At 36.0% G+C, this 17593-nt stretch overlaps 1 protein-coding gene across 3 annotated transcripts in view; it reads right to left on the reverse strand.

Annotated features, from left to right (window-relative positions):
- Positions 1–17593, reverse strand: part of SOCS5 (suppressor of cytokine signaling 5) — a 116682-nt gene that overhangs the window by 59137 nt on the left and 39952 nt on the right. The window lies entirely within an intron of this gene.

Here is a 17593-nt window from a genome sequence, read left to right on the forward strand (position 1 = left end):
TCTGGGTTCTTTTTCCCACGCATCAACCTAATTTCATCATGACACTGATTTCTGTGTCCTTACTACAAATAATTTGGGCACTGCCTCAAGTATTACCGAGGGAAAATATGTTCTGTATTGCTGAAATGGATCTGTATTCCACTGCTCCAAAGTTGAAATCAGGACATTTGTGTAACACATCAAGATTAGTTAAAAAATCCTGAGATAATATTCTTCCCTATTTCACTTACCAACTGCTATATTCCACTCATCTGGCAATGTAAAGCTTACAGATCAATCACTTGTGAAAATTCAGTACCTTCCCTCCCTACTCTGCAATGTATTAAATTTTTTCTGTGATTTTAAAGAAGCAGTTTGAGTAGAAAGGCAAATTAGGAGGAAATAAAGAAAATATTTAGATTTAAATGGAAAGGTGTCTTTCAGCTTCCCAATTCTTTATCCCGGAAGAGCGTGGAAATAATAAAGTAACAGAAAAGGCTATGATACTGAAGTAATTAACAAAATAAAAGAAAAAATATGTATTTTGGCATCTGTTATTTTTGCTCCTTAAAAAAACAAAAAAAAAACAAAACAAAAAACACTGAGAGCAGATTATTGCACTTCACAAATAAATTTACGACTCTAACACAGACTGGCTCATTCAATAAAAGCCAACATTCTAGAAGAAAGAGAAAAATGTAAACTTAAAGTTCAGCTGGTTTTTTGTCCCAACAGAATAGCAGATTTTTTTTTTTTAAAAAAACATCTCTCTTTCTATTTTGCCACTTAATAAGTATGGCACACCCCCTCCCAATTTTTTGTTCATGTTTATTATCTCATCATGTACTACTTTTCAGTTTAGAATCAGTACTGGAAAACTGTGGATTTTTTTTTTTTTAACAGTGATGAGAGGCATTAGAGATGATTCTCCCATTGCTGTGATTAATATTCTTTGTGATAAATACCTGGATTTTCAAGACATTGACTAGGGTTAAGACGACAATAAAAAATAAACTTTATGTATTTCGTTCTAGTTTCTTCCGGAAAGGGGTCCTGGACTAATTATAATGCCAACATAGAGAATTTAAGTCTATGAGTTCATAAAATACACCTTCAGATTATTCTTCACTGCAAGCATACCGCTAGGTATATAGGAGTTTGCATGGTAGGTGGTATATATATTCTACTATAATCTGTTAGATGGATTGGATTTAAATCTTTAAATCTTAATAAACTCTATCAGAACATCTGTCTCCTCCCCTTTGCAAATATCTTTTTTGTAAGCTTTTTTTTTTGAAGTTTACGCTATTTGAACATGACATGCTTTGTTGTTATCACTTCTTTTTTTTTTTTTGACATTAAGATTCTGTCCTTTGCTCACAGTTCATTTACACATGGGGCTAATCCCTGCCTTATTCTTGGTGACTCCAACATCTTTGTAGATGTACTCTTCCAATATCCTCAGTCCCTTCTAATCTACTTTTCTTCTCAGTTCTTTCTTTCTTTAAGATTGTATTTATTTATTTGACAGAGAGAGCAGGGGCAGGGGGAGCGGCAAGCAGACAGAGAGGGAGAAAGCAGGCTCCCTGCTGAGCAGGGAGCCCAATGTGGGGCTCTATCCCAGGGCCCTGGGATCATGATCCAAGCAGAAGGCAGATGTTTAACTGACTGAGCCACCCAGGTGCCCCTCAGTTCTTTATTTTTAAGCTGCTTTTTAAAATCTACCTAATTCATATATTTATACAGGTCTACCTTGGAGATAGTATTATAGGATTGGTTCCAGACTATGAAATAAAATGAGTACTGAAATAAAGCAGGTCAAATGAATTTTCTGGTTTCCCAGTGCACAGAAATGTTTACATGACATTGTGGTCTATTAAGTGTTCAACAGTAGAAGGTCTTAAAAAAAAAAAAAAAAACCCCAAAACCCAATGTATATACCTTATTAAAAAATGCTTTATTGCTAAAAATGCTAACCAGTTTTCAGTAAGTTGCAATCACCATAGATCACCATAACAAATATAATAGCAATAATAATAATGAAAAAGCTTTAAATATTCCAAGAATTACTAAAATGGGGCACAGAGACATTGGGCAAATGCTGCTGGAAATAACAGCACCGACAGACATGCTGGACAATACCTCAGAACTTCAAGTTAAAACATACAGTCTCTGCAAGGTGCAATAAAGTGGAATGTGATAAAATGAAGTATCCTACAGTCTATTTTTCAAAAGGTGTCCTTATTTTCAAAAGATACCCCACCTCAAGCTCTGACTGACCCCCTTCGATAAATTTCTCCAGGCTCTACCTCTAGTTCTATCCAAGGTAAAAGAGCAATAGTCAGGAGGATCCTGAGCATACAGACTGAACAAGTATCCCAGTGTTCTGCTTTATAATTCACTTTCTGAACAAACCGGTTCCTCTCATGCTTGAGCCAGCAATATAAATTGCTTTGTCTCCTTTTAACATCCTCATTTGCAAGCATTTATACTGTTTTCTCCATTCTGTTAATTTCTAGCTACCTGCCTCTACCAAAAATTTGTTAACCCATTAGGCTTAGGCTTACTTCTTGTGGGTTTATGCTTTATATATTTTTTTATTCCTTTAATTTTAGTTGGGTTCCAGGAATAAGTAGAGTTAAAATGCCAGTGTTCAATAGGACATTTAACAGGAAAGTCCCCTTTTCACTGTTAAAGAGAGTGAATAGTACACCACACAGTCCCCCCTCCCCCAGATGAGTGATTCTTTCCAAATGGAGAAATACCAATTTCACCCCCTGGAGGGAGGGATCCACACAATAAACACTGGCTACATAATAAATCACCTGGAAGGCTTCTGAAACTACCTGATACACAAGCCCCTCCTAAGAGACTGTGATTTCACTGGTTTGGAGATGGGTCTGGACACTGCTGTTTGTTTTTTGTTTTTGTTTTTTTAAATAAGCTCTTTGGGCGATTCTACAGTAGAGAAGGAAAACCACTGACTAAGGATACTGCAGCCACAGGCTCCAATGGTAGCTCTGAAAAAGAGAAGTAAAAAGGACACTGCTCCAGGGCAGTTGGCAGGATGTGAGTAGTTCTAAATAAACTACCTACCACAATCTCATCACTGTTTCTCTTGGTCTTATTTTTGCCATGTACCCAAGAAGCCTGCAGAGTCTTAAGAAAGACTGTCTATAGCAGTGCTTCTATAACCATCTAGAATGAAGAGGCAAGTTCTCTTTTTAATTTCGCAGACCAATTCTTTTGTAAAACAAGTATAAATTATTCGGAAAAATGAAATGTAAAAAAAGACATTTGAAATATAAGTGCCAATTTTCTTATTGGACTGAACAGAAATAAAAAAACTATCAAATAGCTATGAAATATTTTAAATGCTTACTTTTAATTCCTGTACTTAATTTGTCAGAGACTGGCAACAAACTGTACACATGTTCATGGCCCTTGTTCTGAACAGCTCTCATCTGGAGCGTGCTATCCAACACATGTGGTCACTGTGCCCCTGAAATGTGGCTTGTGCCACATAATGAAATGACTAATAGTTTGTATATAATTGGCTAAATACATTATTAAAATTAATTTCTCTGCTTTTTACCTTTTAAATGTGGCTACTAAAAGATTAAATATTACATGTATGGTCCAAATTGTATTTCTATTGGCCAGTACTCATCTAGAACAGGGGTCAACAGACCATAGCCCAAGTGGACAGATCTGGCTTATGGCCTGTTTCTGTATGGACCCCAGCCAAGAATGGTTTTTACATTTTTAAAGGGGTTTAAAAAAAAAAAAAAAAAAAAAAAGCAACCCACAAAGAACATTCGACAGAGACCACATGTCTGCAAAGCCTAAAATATTTTCTATCTGGCCTCTTACAGAGGAAAGTTTGCTGACCCTAGTCTAAAGTATGTAAGATTATAAACCATACCGCTGTAAACACCAGAAGCCTGTCTTCTTCACGTTTATAAGATAAATTCCAGGGCAATTTAAAGATATTTGATAAGCAGACCATATCTGAAAGATGACTGTCCATTTTAGTTTTGTAGAAGTTGTATAAACAAGTAGGACCTGCAGAAAACACGTGTATGTGCCAGGTTACAGAAGGCAGTTTCTGACTCTGAACCTGTGCTGCAGTTTCATAGAGCATGAAATTCTGTGTATTCTCCAATCCTCATCTCTGCTGTGAGATTGCATTGTGACAAAATATTCTAATTTAAAGAAGGACTATTATGCTTCCACATCCCTTGGGGACAGAAAGCTGCCCTTTCTTGATGTGGGGAATGCCATGTGGGTGGCTGTGATACTGCAAAGAATAAAACACTGACACAATTCAGAGAAAAGTCCAAGTAAGAAGAATCAGGAAGGCACTTCCATGATCTTAGTATTTACAATGTCAGTTTTGAGGTTCTTTGGTTTGGTTTGTCATTAAATTTTTGAAAAGCGTATTCAGCTGAAACCTTTTGAGACCTAACTTACAAGTCTAGTACTTTAGGGCTTTATATGAAGTCACACAAGACTTAAAAAAGTGTTATATTTCAAAGGTACTGATTCTAGAATATAGGTGCAACAGCCATTACCAGCTTTCACATTTCTACACCGGCACAGCTAGCCTTAAAACTATTCAAAGCAAATTTCTAAAACGTCATTGCTTCCTCCAAGGACTATCATAATTTAAAACTGGTTTTATAATTGTTATAAGTTGAAGAGTTTCTGTTGAAAAATGATACCTGACAGGATAAGCTACAAATCAAAATTATGGAAAATTAGAGGTCAAATTCCATTACTACGAAAATTTACATATATAAAAAAATAAGGACTATAGGTAATGGCCCTCTTCATGCCAAGTAGTATCTTTTACAAAATTTCCACAGAAAAAAATAATTGAAACAGTTCCTGGGGTTCATTTCAATGGGACTTAACCCATACTTTATTAGAAATCAATTAAATTCAGTAAGTTTTAAGACTACATGGCCTGCCACAGTGGTAAAGAGGAGGACTATAACCCAACCCACAGCCCTCTTCTCCTCCAATTCCATCTTAATTATTTAGTCATGGTAATTCCTATCCAGTGAAAAGTCTCAGTCACACAGACGCATGGATTGATTCAAGTCTTTCTGCACCAACTTCAGTCAGGTATGAGAGGCAGTTTAGGAGATACAAATTTTAATTGATATTTTGGTGGTACTTTCAATAATTTTTGAAAAGAGATAATATAATGTTTAATATTAAGAGTGAGCCAGAGGGCGCCTAGGTGGCTCAATGGGCTAAAGCCTCTGCCTTCGGCTCAGGTCATGATCTCAGGGTCCTGGGATCGAGCCCCACATCGGGCTCTCTGCTCGGCGGGGAGCCTGCTTCCTCCTCTCTCTCTCCTGCCTCTCTGCCTACTTGTGATCTCTCTGTCAAATAAATAAATAAAATCTTATTAAAAAACAAAAACAAAAACAAAAAAAACGTGAGCCAAAAATCCAGGGATGCATGGTTGTCATAGCTATAGTCCCTTAAAGAATCAGAGAACCACTTGGGCTTTTTAAAATGCTATTTTATTTATTGATTTATTTATTGACTTATTGGCAGGGAGGAGAGAGGAAAAGGGAACGGAGGGGAGGGGGAGGATAGGGAGAGAGAGAATCTCAAGAAGGCTCCACACACAGCATGGAGCCCAACACGGAGCTTGATCTCACAACTCTGAGAACATGACCTGAGCGTGAGGAATTGGACACTTAATACAATGAGCCACCTAGATGCCCCCAAAATGTTATTTAACCGTTACTTATACACTCTATTGTGACATGGTCTGTATTATCTAACTGGATGCATATTTACTTTTTATACTGCTATCTAATATTATGTTCAACTGTACAAAATTACTGTCTTGTTGGTAATAAATGGTCATATAATTTACTTCATATAGTTTATACTTTTACAACACACACAATATATTAATATAGTAGACCATGAACATATGCATTCAAAAAAGGTGAGGCCCAATGATCTACGACACCCAGATATTCCTGTTCTCATGGTTTGAGTTATACTTTTACTTAGTTACGTTAGCTTCCAAAACAGGTCATGTTATTTATACTAATTATTGTAATTATGTGATTTGTTAATCAACCTAATGAAATGTGGAGGAGTGGGAGACTGTGTTGAATAACTTTGAAATAGTGAATAAAAAGGGAGATACCCATTATATGTTAAAGATAAAAAATAAAATTAAGTAAAATAAGAGAAGAAAAAAAGGGCAATACCCCCGATGAATTAGGTCTAAGCAAGAAAACAGAAAAGAATTACTGTTAACAAAACAAAAAAAATCCCAATTAGAAAAAATATTGCAAGGAATACTACAAGGAATTCTAAAGTCAGAATGCATCATAAGAGTTCGAATTTTTGTTCTACTTAAAGAACCCAAACTGGAAATCTTAGATGATACATTGTGGGTGTGGTTTCTACAAGGAAAGCAATATACAACTGCAACTAGTGAGCCTACTCTCAAAAGAAAAGATTTTGGCTCCTTAATAAAAAGTCTGACAAATGAACATGCAGTCTTATTCTTGAAGTTAGAGTAAAATATTTAAGGTATATATCTTTTTCTATATCCCTTCTTGCTTTATTAGACTTTGCAGACTACTGGTCTTAATTGAATCAGATAAGAGGTCTTCCTCAATAACCATTTAATTAAAACTTATAGTAGTGCCAGCAGGGTGTAGTACAAAGTCCTAGAAGTACTGAGACATGACCTAGTTTGAGGGATGGTGAGCAAAGATGACCTCTCTCTGAGGAGATGAGATTTCAAAATTCTGTCCTTGAAGGATGAATTAGGACTGTGTTTTACAGGCAGAGTGAACAGCATTGCAAACAAGCCCAGGCAGGAATGGGCAAAGCCTGAATAATGGCTAAATGAACAGAGACTAGCAAGCGAACGAAGAATGCACAGGTGAGGCTGAAGGGGTAAGCTCTGGAATCCAGGATCAGAGAACAAGACAGAAAGCTATTACTGCCCTGAAGACTACTGCAGTGTATACATAAGAGGTCGACTGGATAGTGAAAGTGAAAATGGATATGGAATGTTAAGAAGTCAAATCTACAGATTAATGATTGACTGGAAACTAAGGAACGAAGAAGAGACAGGTGTCAAAAAAAAAACAAAAAACAAAAAACAAAAAAAAAACCCACAACCCCGCCAAGTGTCTGGTTTGGGAAAATGGGTGAATGAACACATTATTTCAGAAACAGGAAACACAATAGACAAAGCAATTTGGGAAGTGAGGGGTTGGTGAAAGTAACTATTTTCAAGTTAGGAAATGCTGCAGTTGAGTCCCCCATTGCGATATCTAAGTGAAGCCTCACTGGTCCATTAGTGTAGATTCATATAATGGATTACTACATAGTAGGCATGACCAACTACAGCTGTTTGCATCTACATGTGAATCTCAAAAGCAAAATGCTTAGAGAAAGAAACAATATAGTCAATATGTACATATGAACCAATATACTCTAAAAAAAATAAAAGGATTTTATTTGTTTATTTGAGAGAGAGCATGAGCAGGGGGAGAGGCAGACAAGGAGCGGAGGAAGAGAGAAACAAGCAGATCCCCTCACTGCGCAGGAAGCCCCGTGCCGGGCTTGATACCATGACCCAGATATCACACCCTAAGCCGAAGTCAGATGCTTACATGACTGAGCCACCCAGGTGCCCTTGAATTAATTTACCTTTTAATCAGGCAAATCCCTGTCTTTAGGCATATATGGATAAATAATAAAAATGTAAAAACCAAGAAAATGGCTTTCTATTGAAGGGAAGCATAAAGAATTAGGAAGAGGCACTCAGGAAGCTTTGAAAACACTGAGGGAGGCAGTCAGTGTACCTGGCTGGGTCAGTAGGTGAAGTATGCAACTCTTGATCTCAGGGTCAGGAGTCCAAAACCTTGTACTGGGCATGGAGCCTACTTAAAAAAATAAAAGAATAAATAAAGAATAAAACACTGGTAATTTTCTATTTCTTAGCCTGGGTGATAGGTACGTGGTTTCACTTATTAACTACTCTTTAGACTGATTTACATTTTATTCATTCTTTTCTGTGCATGACACACTGCATAATAAGAAAAATTTAAATTATGCAGGTCACATTTTGACCACAATGGGAATAACCAAATATTAAACAAAACAACCACTAGGAAAATATAAAGCTCACAACTCAAGTTAAAGAGGGATCCAAAACTGCAAAGTATAGGCCATTTAGAAAACTGCATATTCATATATTGGGAATTTTTTTTCTACATGTCAATTTGGTGATCTTTATTAAAATGATTAATTTTAAACAGATTTCTCCAATGTGGTAGAAGGGTCAGCAATCTTTTTCTGAAAAGGGCCATATAACAAGTAAGTGTTTTAGGCTTTCCAGGCCATTTGTTCTCTATGGCATCTACTGAACTCTGCCATTATAGCCTGAACACAGCCACAGAAAGTAAGTACATGAGTAAGTATGACTGCATGTCAATAAAACTTCATTTGTGGTTAGTGAAATTCAAATTTCATGTAATTTTCACTTGCTTTTTTTAAAAAAAAAGATTTTATTTATTCATTTGGCAGACAGAGATCACAAGTAGGCAGAGAGGCAGGCAGAGAGAGAAGAAGGGAAGCAGGTTCTCTGCTCAGCAGACAGCCTGATGCGAGGCTCACTCCCAGGACCCTGAGATCATGACCTGAGCTGAAGGCAGAGGCTTTACCCTCCTGAGCCATCCAGGCACCCCTAATTTTCACTTGTTACAAAATTCCTTTTCTTCTGATTTTTTTTCAACCATTTAAAAATATAAAATCATCCTTACCTCACTAGCTATACAAAAACAAGTGGCAAGCCAGATCTAGCCTCTAGGTCATTGTTTACCAACTTCTGATATGACACAATATAACACTTTTGATATTACATTTACTAAAACTAGTGGTCATTCATTCTATGGAACAATTCAGGGAAACATCAATCTAAGAAGATCATTTTAAGTATGTAATGATAAAGTTATATGGATGGTTCCTAGAGCATAATAGTGGAGTAAGTACAAACTATTTCTTGTAAAAATGAAACACATACATACATATTATGAAAGAGTTGAAACACTACGTAAACTACTGAAAAGTCTAACCTCACCTGAAGTTCCACCGCCTTCGCCCCAAGAGAGGACCACTGTTATGTTAGTATGTTCTCTCTCTCTCTCTCTTTTTAAAGATTTTATTTATTTGAGAGAGAAAGTGAGAGAGTGAGCAAGCACATGTGGGGATGATGGGGGAAAAGCAGAGGGACAGGGAGAAGAGGACTCCCAACTGAGCAGGGAGCCAATGCTCCATCCCAGGACCCTGGGACCATGGCCTGAGCCAAAGGTGGATGCTTAATCAGTTGAACCACACGGGCACCCTAGTATGTGTTCTCTTTTATGCAAGAGGATGTACATAAGATTCTTTTACAATTAAAAAAACTTCTCCATCTTTATCCTTCCCCATTTCTTGAAAAATGTATTTTTTTTTTTTAAATTAGGTATGTCAGAGATAGGATCAGAAAAATAAAAGAGAAAAATGCCTGGCAGCTATGTTTTTTAAACTGACAAATCCAAGAGTCTTTGAAGTAAGCAATAAAACAAACATAAAAAGCCAAAAACCAACAACAGGCAAACATCTACAAAACTGAAAACATAATAATAATGATGATGACACTGATGGGCTGAGGATATGATTTCCATTACTGAATGCTAACATGTGCCAGGCACTGACATAAAAATTTTACTTCTTCTGACAGCCCTGTGAGTAAAAATGCTCTCAATTTTATAGATGTAGAAATTAATACAACTGAGAGATTAGTAATACCCTTGGGGTGAGTTTCTTCCATTATTATCAGACTGTTCAGGTTTTCTCTCTTCTTGAATACAGTTTAGACCTGTACACTAACACCTCTATGTCCAAAAAGTGTTGTTACAAAGCTCTTTTAAAATCTCAAGGAATATATCATTTCTATATTTTTATAACTATCATAGAGCAAGAAAAGGATGGAACCGATATTAAAAGCTGACAAAGCCAGCAAATACATAGTCAAAAGAGAATTACTAGCTGTTCCATTTTGGTTGTAATGAGTGGAACAATACTCTGACCAAAAGAATGTGCAGCAAAAGGTCTATTCATAGGCTTGCTGTGAATATTTTGCTGTCTATTCTGTGCCTATGAATGAATAAAATCTGAAAAAAAAAAAAAAAAAAAAAAAAAAAGAATGTGTTTGAAACCACATGCCTAATTTCAAGGGTTGAAGCTTAAGAATTCTTATACTATTTTCTGCATATTAAGAGAAATACAATAGTCCATTTAGAAAAAGACATCAAATTAGGATTCAAGTCATAGCATTAGACTGCATTAATACCTTTCCCCAAAAGATAAGTTAAGGATGATTTCTTAAAAAAAAAAAAAAAAAAAAAAAAAGGGCAAATAAAATTTGCATCTCCATTTCTCAAATTTTACTCATACAATTCTAACTTCCAGTGTAGGAGGGAGCTCCAGACCATCAAAATCCAATTCTTAAACCAAATCACTTGCAGAGACGCTGTCTACTTTTTGCTCCCAGGAGCAAGGGCACAGGGATGAGACAGTCTAAGTGGAAATAGGGGAGGCCAGGAGGTTCAATTCCAGCTTTACCACTTCAGAATGCTGTAAACTTTGATGTATTCATACTTGGATAAAATTCTGAACCAAATTTCTCTCCTGGTAAAATGAGGATAACAACACCTACCTCTTGGGTTGGGTATGAGGATTTGAAGCCACATCTATTAAAGCCTTTGACACATGACACACTCAAAAGACAGGAGGCTTCAAAAATGTTACCAGTAGTATCTAGCATAGAACTTTAGTTTTTCTTTCTTTTAAAAAATAATTATCCTATTCAGTTTTGGGTCATGACAAAATGTCAGTATTTTCCAATTCTGTCAGATTCCAAATTCTATTAACCATTTAAACTTCTGTATGATTTCCTAGGAAACACTACGGGGATTTCAATGTTCCGTAGCAGCTGAAGCTATAGTTCATCTACAGCCTAAACGAAGCATAGTTAATCTGTATAGTACTGGGCAAGGCCCAGGAACATAGTCCTCATTCATTTTTTTTTTTTTTTTTTGCTCCAAAATTCCTTCTTAGTCTATAAAAAGAGTACCACATTTAAATTTTACCATACAGATACTGACCCTAGAGAAGTGTAAAATCCTAATAAGTTATACCTCATTTTCTATGGAGAAAGCATCTTATGTAATGAACTAACAAATATACCATTCACTGAAACACATCTTATCTGGCTGGCATTATTGGCAGAGTGTGGTGGAACACAAGGAACATATGCTTTAGCTTCAGAGAAGCCAAAAATCAAATTCAAGCACTCTGCTAGCTGTGTGAAATCTAACTCTCAGCGTTTCCATCTAAAAATAAGAACAATTACCTTCTCTTACACGGGTTTCTAAGAGGATAACACGATAATAGGTAAGTACAGCTGAATATCATAGGGGCTCAAAAATGGTAACTTCTGTTTTTCAACCAATCCAAGGCAAGAGAAGGTACGTTTTGGTGATAGCAAAAAGCAAAGCTGTTTTATGTCTGGGGAGAGATGATTGGTGAGTTAGTCTTGCCTTTATCTCTATCTCCTTTCAAGGATGTCCCCTCAGACACCTCGGGCACCTTCCGTAAGCACTGGAACAGTGTGTGTTTCCTAGTGTAAACGCTCCTCTACAGATGGGCATCAACAACCCAGCTCCACATCTCTCTCAATGCTAAAGGCAGCTACAAACAAAAACCAACAACGCTAAACAACTCTCAGCTGAGAAACTGAGTGGAGCAAGGGGACTACATCCGACTAGCCTTAATCCAGAAAAGAATCTCTGATCTGGGGAAGAATTTAACAATGAGCTCAATGAGCTCATTGTGATCCTACTAATAATTTATAAAGAATATTCAGTTACTATTGGTAAGTGAGCAATTGTAATCTGGGCCATTTCCTTCTCTAGGAAAGGCAACCATTTTTACAAACCCTGAGTTTAGTCTCATCAGAAATACGAAGACTCTAAGGACAAAAATAAGATGATTTTTTGGATAACAATACTTTACTTTTATCCTTTTATTTTCTATCATAAGCTACTTAGAATACATTTATTCTCTGTATATAAACTGAAAGGGCACTATTCTTTTCTATGCCAAATTTTAGGTCTGTAGAAAACTAAGGGTCTTTAAATAATTTGAGAGCTTGTAATAAATCCAAGAAAGAAAGAAAACAAACATAATTAGGACAGCTTCAATGTTCTTGATCTAGATTGTCTACCAGCTTAAAAAAAAGAAAATTTGAACATTATGAAATTAGTCTATTCTTTAGAAAGATATTTGGGAGGGGTCTTGGGAGAAATAAAAGCAAACAAGGATACCTTTTAACCACTTAAGAAAAACTAAAGTCAAAAGAAACATTTTGACCAAAATTATAGACTAGGAACTCCAAGGAATATATCCCAGTTTTGTGTTATGTATTACCATGTGACATACAATTTAATTTTTTTTTTAAATAGGGCAATTAGACAATGATTTAGCTCATTAACAGAACTGAAATAAAACGTCACCTATCAGAAGCTGAGAAATTAGTAAGCTGAAAAATGATAAAAAAAACCCCTCAATTTAACATTTATTGATACCACATGTGGAACACTTCATAAAGCTGAAGTTCTCAGATGAGAATACTTAAAGCCCTTGCTCTACCCACCCTTACTCTAAGCCAATCCACAGTTTAAACAAAGAATATATTCTCTGGACACCAAGTGCATGACAGCAGAGAACTGCAAGCTAGAAATGGGGGCAGGAGTTCAAGAGAAGAGAGGTGCTGTGTGCTTGCACATTGACAAGACCAAGAGAACACCACAACCATGAGAAAGCACAATAGTCTAGGGCCATGAACCATAGAGATACATAAGACATAAAGAAGGGACAAGTAGAGATATAAAATAAAGATTTAAAAGATAAAAGACCATTAAGAACAACTTTAAGTCAATAAATTTAAAAACTTAGAATGGCTAGATATTTTGAAAAGTATAAATTTCCTAAACTGACTCAAGGAGAAATTAAAAAATCAATAGCCCATAACTCTTAAAAACTTGGAATCTGTAGTTAAAAATCTTTGCATAGGAAAGCACCAACCCAAGCAAGCATTCCAGGCAGAAGTCAGTCCAGCAACTGTGATTTCTAATCACTAGTGGCCAGAGCAAGAGCTCAGGGTCAAAAAAGAAGCGAAAGCCAGCATAATAAAGCAAGAAGAAGAAATAAATGCATACTAATTGGAGAGGAAGAAGTGAAACTGTCCATTCTCAGAGGACCGTGACTGTCCATATAGAAAACACTAAGGAATCTTTAAAAAGGAAGGAGAGAAGGAAGAAAGGAAGGGAAAGAGGGAGGGAGAGAAGGGAGGAAGGAAAAATGGAACACTCTAGAACTAACACAAGTAAGTTCTCAGCAGGGTTATAGGATACAAGATCAACACACAAATCAAATCACATATCTATATACTAACCACAGACAACGGAAACTGAAATTAAAGGTCTTGTGACAAAGATAATGACCTTAAAGGGCAAGAAAATAGACTAATATTCTGTGAAATAATTCCTTTCGCCAAACATCTATATGCTTCAGAAGAATGAGATAAAAATGGAAGGGGGAAAATATGATAGACTCCTAAAGCTGCCCCTGCCTTTGTACGTCCCTTAGCGAGCAGTGAACTGGAAGAACATTCTCTATAGTCCAGCCCATAACCATGCCAGGTCCATGCCTTCTATCTCTACTGCCCTCTCCCAGGTTCAGGCTTCAGCATCATTTGCATGTCTGAGTTGTAACAGCTGCCCAGCATAGCCTACCCTTCTCCACTCACCGGCCCCTGGAACATCTTCCATAATACTGATCCCATGATTTCAAGCAGCTAAGAAAAAAGTCAAGGACTCGATGTCTAGCTACTTCCTCCACACTTAAGAACTATGCACAAAAGGAGCAACAAAACAATAGTTCTCAGTATCATAACTTAGGAATATAAAGGGAAATGACATTACTGAAATTATATCACTTGGAGAAAGAAGGTAACCAAATGGTTGTTTTTATGTGTATAAAGAATCTTTCTTTAAAAAGGAGAATTCCTTAGAAACTCCTAGAAAAAAATTAATATTGTAAAAATGTAAATAAACAACCAAAAGAGATTTGTGAGAAGTCTTTCATGGGAGATGTTAAAGAGGATAAGCAACCCTCTGTCTCTGGCCAGCCCAGGTAGTCTTTCCTCTACAAGCAACTGAACTAACTAATCTCAAGGGACTGTGATTTTTTTTTAGAATTAAAAAAAAATAAGCATAGCATTCCACAAAGTGACATTACTTAAGATCTAGCAGTAGTACAGCAGTTACAGCTCTGACTCCTGATCACACTACTGTCCCGTTGACCTAAAATATAACCCTAACATCCAACATACTGAGTTATCTGAAGAGTCTCATACTCTATGTCACATGGTAGTGTTTCAGTCAGGTGCTGATTTAATACTCAATCTAATACAAGTCAGTGCCAGCTGCAAAAATACCTAATAAAAGTCATGCAGTTCTGTCAATACAACCCCCCACCTCCCACAAGCCTGATCTCCCCTTATAAAAACCTTTCTACACAGTTTAAGGAATACCTACTTCCCATAAACATAGCTTAGAATGGGGGTTCTTTTTACAAATACAGAAAAGTAAGCTTCAATAGTTTCAAAAATGAACCAAGCAGTTTCAAGTACAGTTAATTCTCATATTCTTTGTTAATGAGGGAAAAACTACTTCAGGAAGATTAACAAATTTCTTAGGCATTATCAGATTTGAAATAGATTAAGATTTATTTATTTAAATAGTTCACATTATAACTGTTTGAAGTATAGCAGGTAAAAAATAGTCTGTTAGTGCTTTCAAGTAATCCTGGAACCCCATTTCTATGAGAGAATTCTCCACTTTGTCAAATCATAACAGACTCTAATTTTCCCAATAAAACGTCAAACTTGCCAGTTAAATGCTTGGATCTAATGTAGATGAAATACTGCACAACTGCTATTTCTAACTGTTAATTATAAATATACGTAAGTCAAAATCTCATTTTTAGAAATCCTGATTATTATGTTAAAATAGCTAGTTTAAGGAATATCTAACCATCCACAAAGATTTTCTATGCTCTGTACTTGATCAAATTACTTCAGATATGTTGTCTGCTTACTTTGACTCCCTACAGATATACTTTACTGGAATTACAACTTAATATTATGTCCTTAACTTTTATTAAGAATTTATAAAATGGAGTGCCTGGCTGGCTCAGTCAGAAGAGTATGTGACTCTAGATCTTGGGTTTGTGAGTTTGAGCCCCATGTTGGGTACAGATATTACTAACAACAACAACAACAAAAAGAAGAAGAAACAAACAAAAAAAAGAATTTATAAAATAAATGGTCTACATTATTCCCTATTCGAAAAAATAGTACCAAAGATATCATCCCTTATATAAAGACCCACACAAAAAACTCCTTTTTGGCTTTACTGCCAAGATTTATCTCTTTAAAAAAAAAATCAATATACTTTCTTCAAGCAATGAAAAACACAAGTCATTGTGTTCCTCCTTTTTTCTGCTATTACCAACAGGAAACCCAAATGGAAGACCTTAGTTTATAAATATGTGATAGAGCTGGAGATCCCCCTCCCACTCCCTTATGTAAGTCTAGATCAAGTATCATTATACTAAATGTCCAAGTATCAGTTTATTGCTCATCATCTTTTTGAAGAAGATTTTATTTATTTGACAGAGACAGCACAAGCAGGGGGAACAGGAGAGGCGGACTCCCTAGTGAGCAGGGGCTTGATCCCAGGACTCCAGGACCATGACCAAAGCTGAAGGCAGATGCTTAACGGACTGAGCCACCCAGGCACCCTTGCTAATCATCTTTTTTTCTTCTGTTTGGAAGTAGATGGGAATAAAAATAGAGTTAACAGTCAAATTTTCTGAAACTTGAAAACTACTACCTCTGGGTCTAAAATTTAGTAATCTCAAATGTTCCTTAAGAGGAACATTTGGGTAGGAATGGGTAGGAATTTTGATGGATTATAAAAACAGATAAACCCACCACTAAAAAATGTAGTAAGTAAAAGAAACCATATGACCTTTCAAAGAGGAGATGGGAAATCCTATTTAAACAAAACGCTGAAGAAAGAAACCAGAAGAAATTCAAAAGTTTAACGACATTAAACTCTGGATGTCAAAAAATACGCCATAAACAAAATTAAAGGACAAATGATATACTGTACCTTTAGACCACACTTTTCACAATCAGAAATTTATTCTAAGAAAACAGATAAGGACAGAGATTTATATGTGAGATAGTCCTCATAGTATTATTATCTTAGCAAAAAACTAGCAATAACTGTATATTTTAGTTAACAGAATTGTGGTCCTTTCATATGCTGAGATAACAGGCATTAAAAACGATGTCTGGTGGCGCCTGGGTGACTCAGTCGTTAAGCATCTGCGTTCAGCTCAGGTCATGGATCCCAGGGTCCTGGGATCGAGCCTCACATCGCATAGGGCTCTCTGTTCAGCAGGAAGCCTGCTTCTCTCTCGCCCACTCCCCCTGCTTGTGTTCCCTCTCTCACTGTGTCTCTCTCTGTCAAATAAATGAAAACAAAACAAAACAAAACAAAACTTTAAAAATAAATAAATAAATAAATAAGAACGATGTCTCTAGAGTATTTAGTATTCTGGAAATGTTCATGATATTAAATCAATATGGATATAAAACAGTCTATCTAAATTGACCTCAACACACACATATGCACATAAACATTTAATAAAAAGATTATGGATAGGGGATGCTACTGTGGTTATCTTGGGTGGCTTGGGATTATTTAATTTCATTTTTCCCCCTTTTTTGTATTTTCTAAAACACTACATTCAAATGTATTAATTTCCTAGCTGGAAAAAAAAGTTATTCAAAAAGGAAATAGATCTTGAAAAAGAGCATCTGATTTCATATTATAAACCCAAAATTATGTGTAAAATGTAGAGAAATAAATAATAAAGTAACTGAAACAATTCAATTAATTCAAATGATTGAAAGGTCACTTTTAAACAAAAGGTGGCTAACAGTGAGGAAGGAAAAAGACACAAAGACATAGTGGAGTGAGAGGGTTGGGTGAACCAAATCAACGAAAAAAGGAATAACATAATACAGAGATCTCCACAAAACCAGTGTGATTTTTCTCAAACAGTACTAGGGTTCCATAGTAAGTAACACTGGGTTGGGAAATATAAAACATCCTTTCCGGAGTACCGATAATAAGTAATGTGCATTTTTTTGTATATGGAGATACTATTTATAGGATAACTAACAGAAATAGATTATGTGATGCCATATAACAGTACCACTTTTAGCACAGCTGAGCTTAGAAGACGAGTTTCCAAACCATAATCAAAAGAAGGGAGTAAGCAGTGGTAGGAAGAGTGCATATTCCATTGCCATAAAAACATTTTCAGTTGTTAATCAAAAAAGTGGCATTATGATATGAATTCAACTCTTTCC

The sequence above is a fragment of the Mustela lutreola genome, chromosome 9 (assembly GCF_030435805.1).
Source record: "Mustela lutreola isolate mMusLut2 chromosome 9, mMusLut2.pri, whole genome shotgun sequence".
NCBI lineage: Eukaryota > Metazoa > Chordata > Mammalia > Carnivora > Mustelidae > Mustela > Mustela lutreola.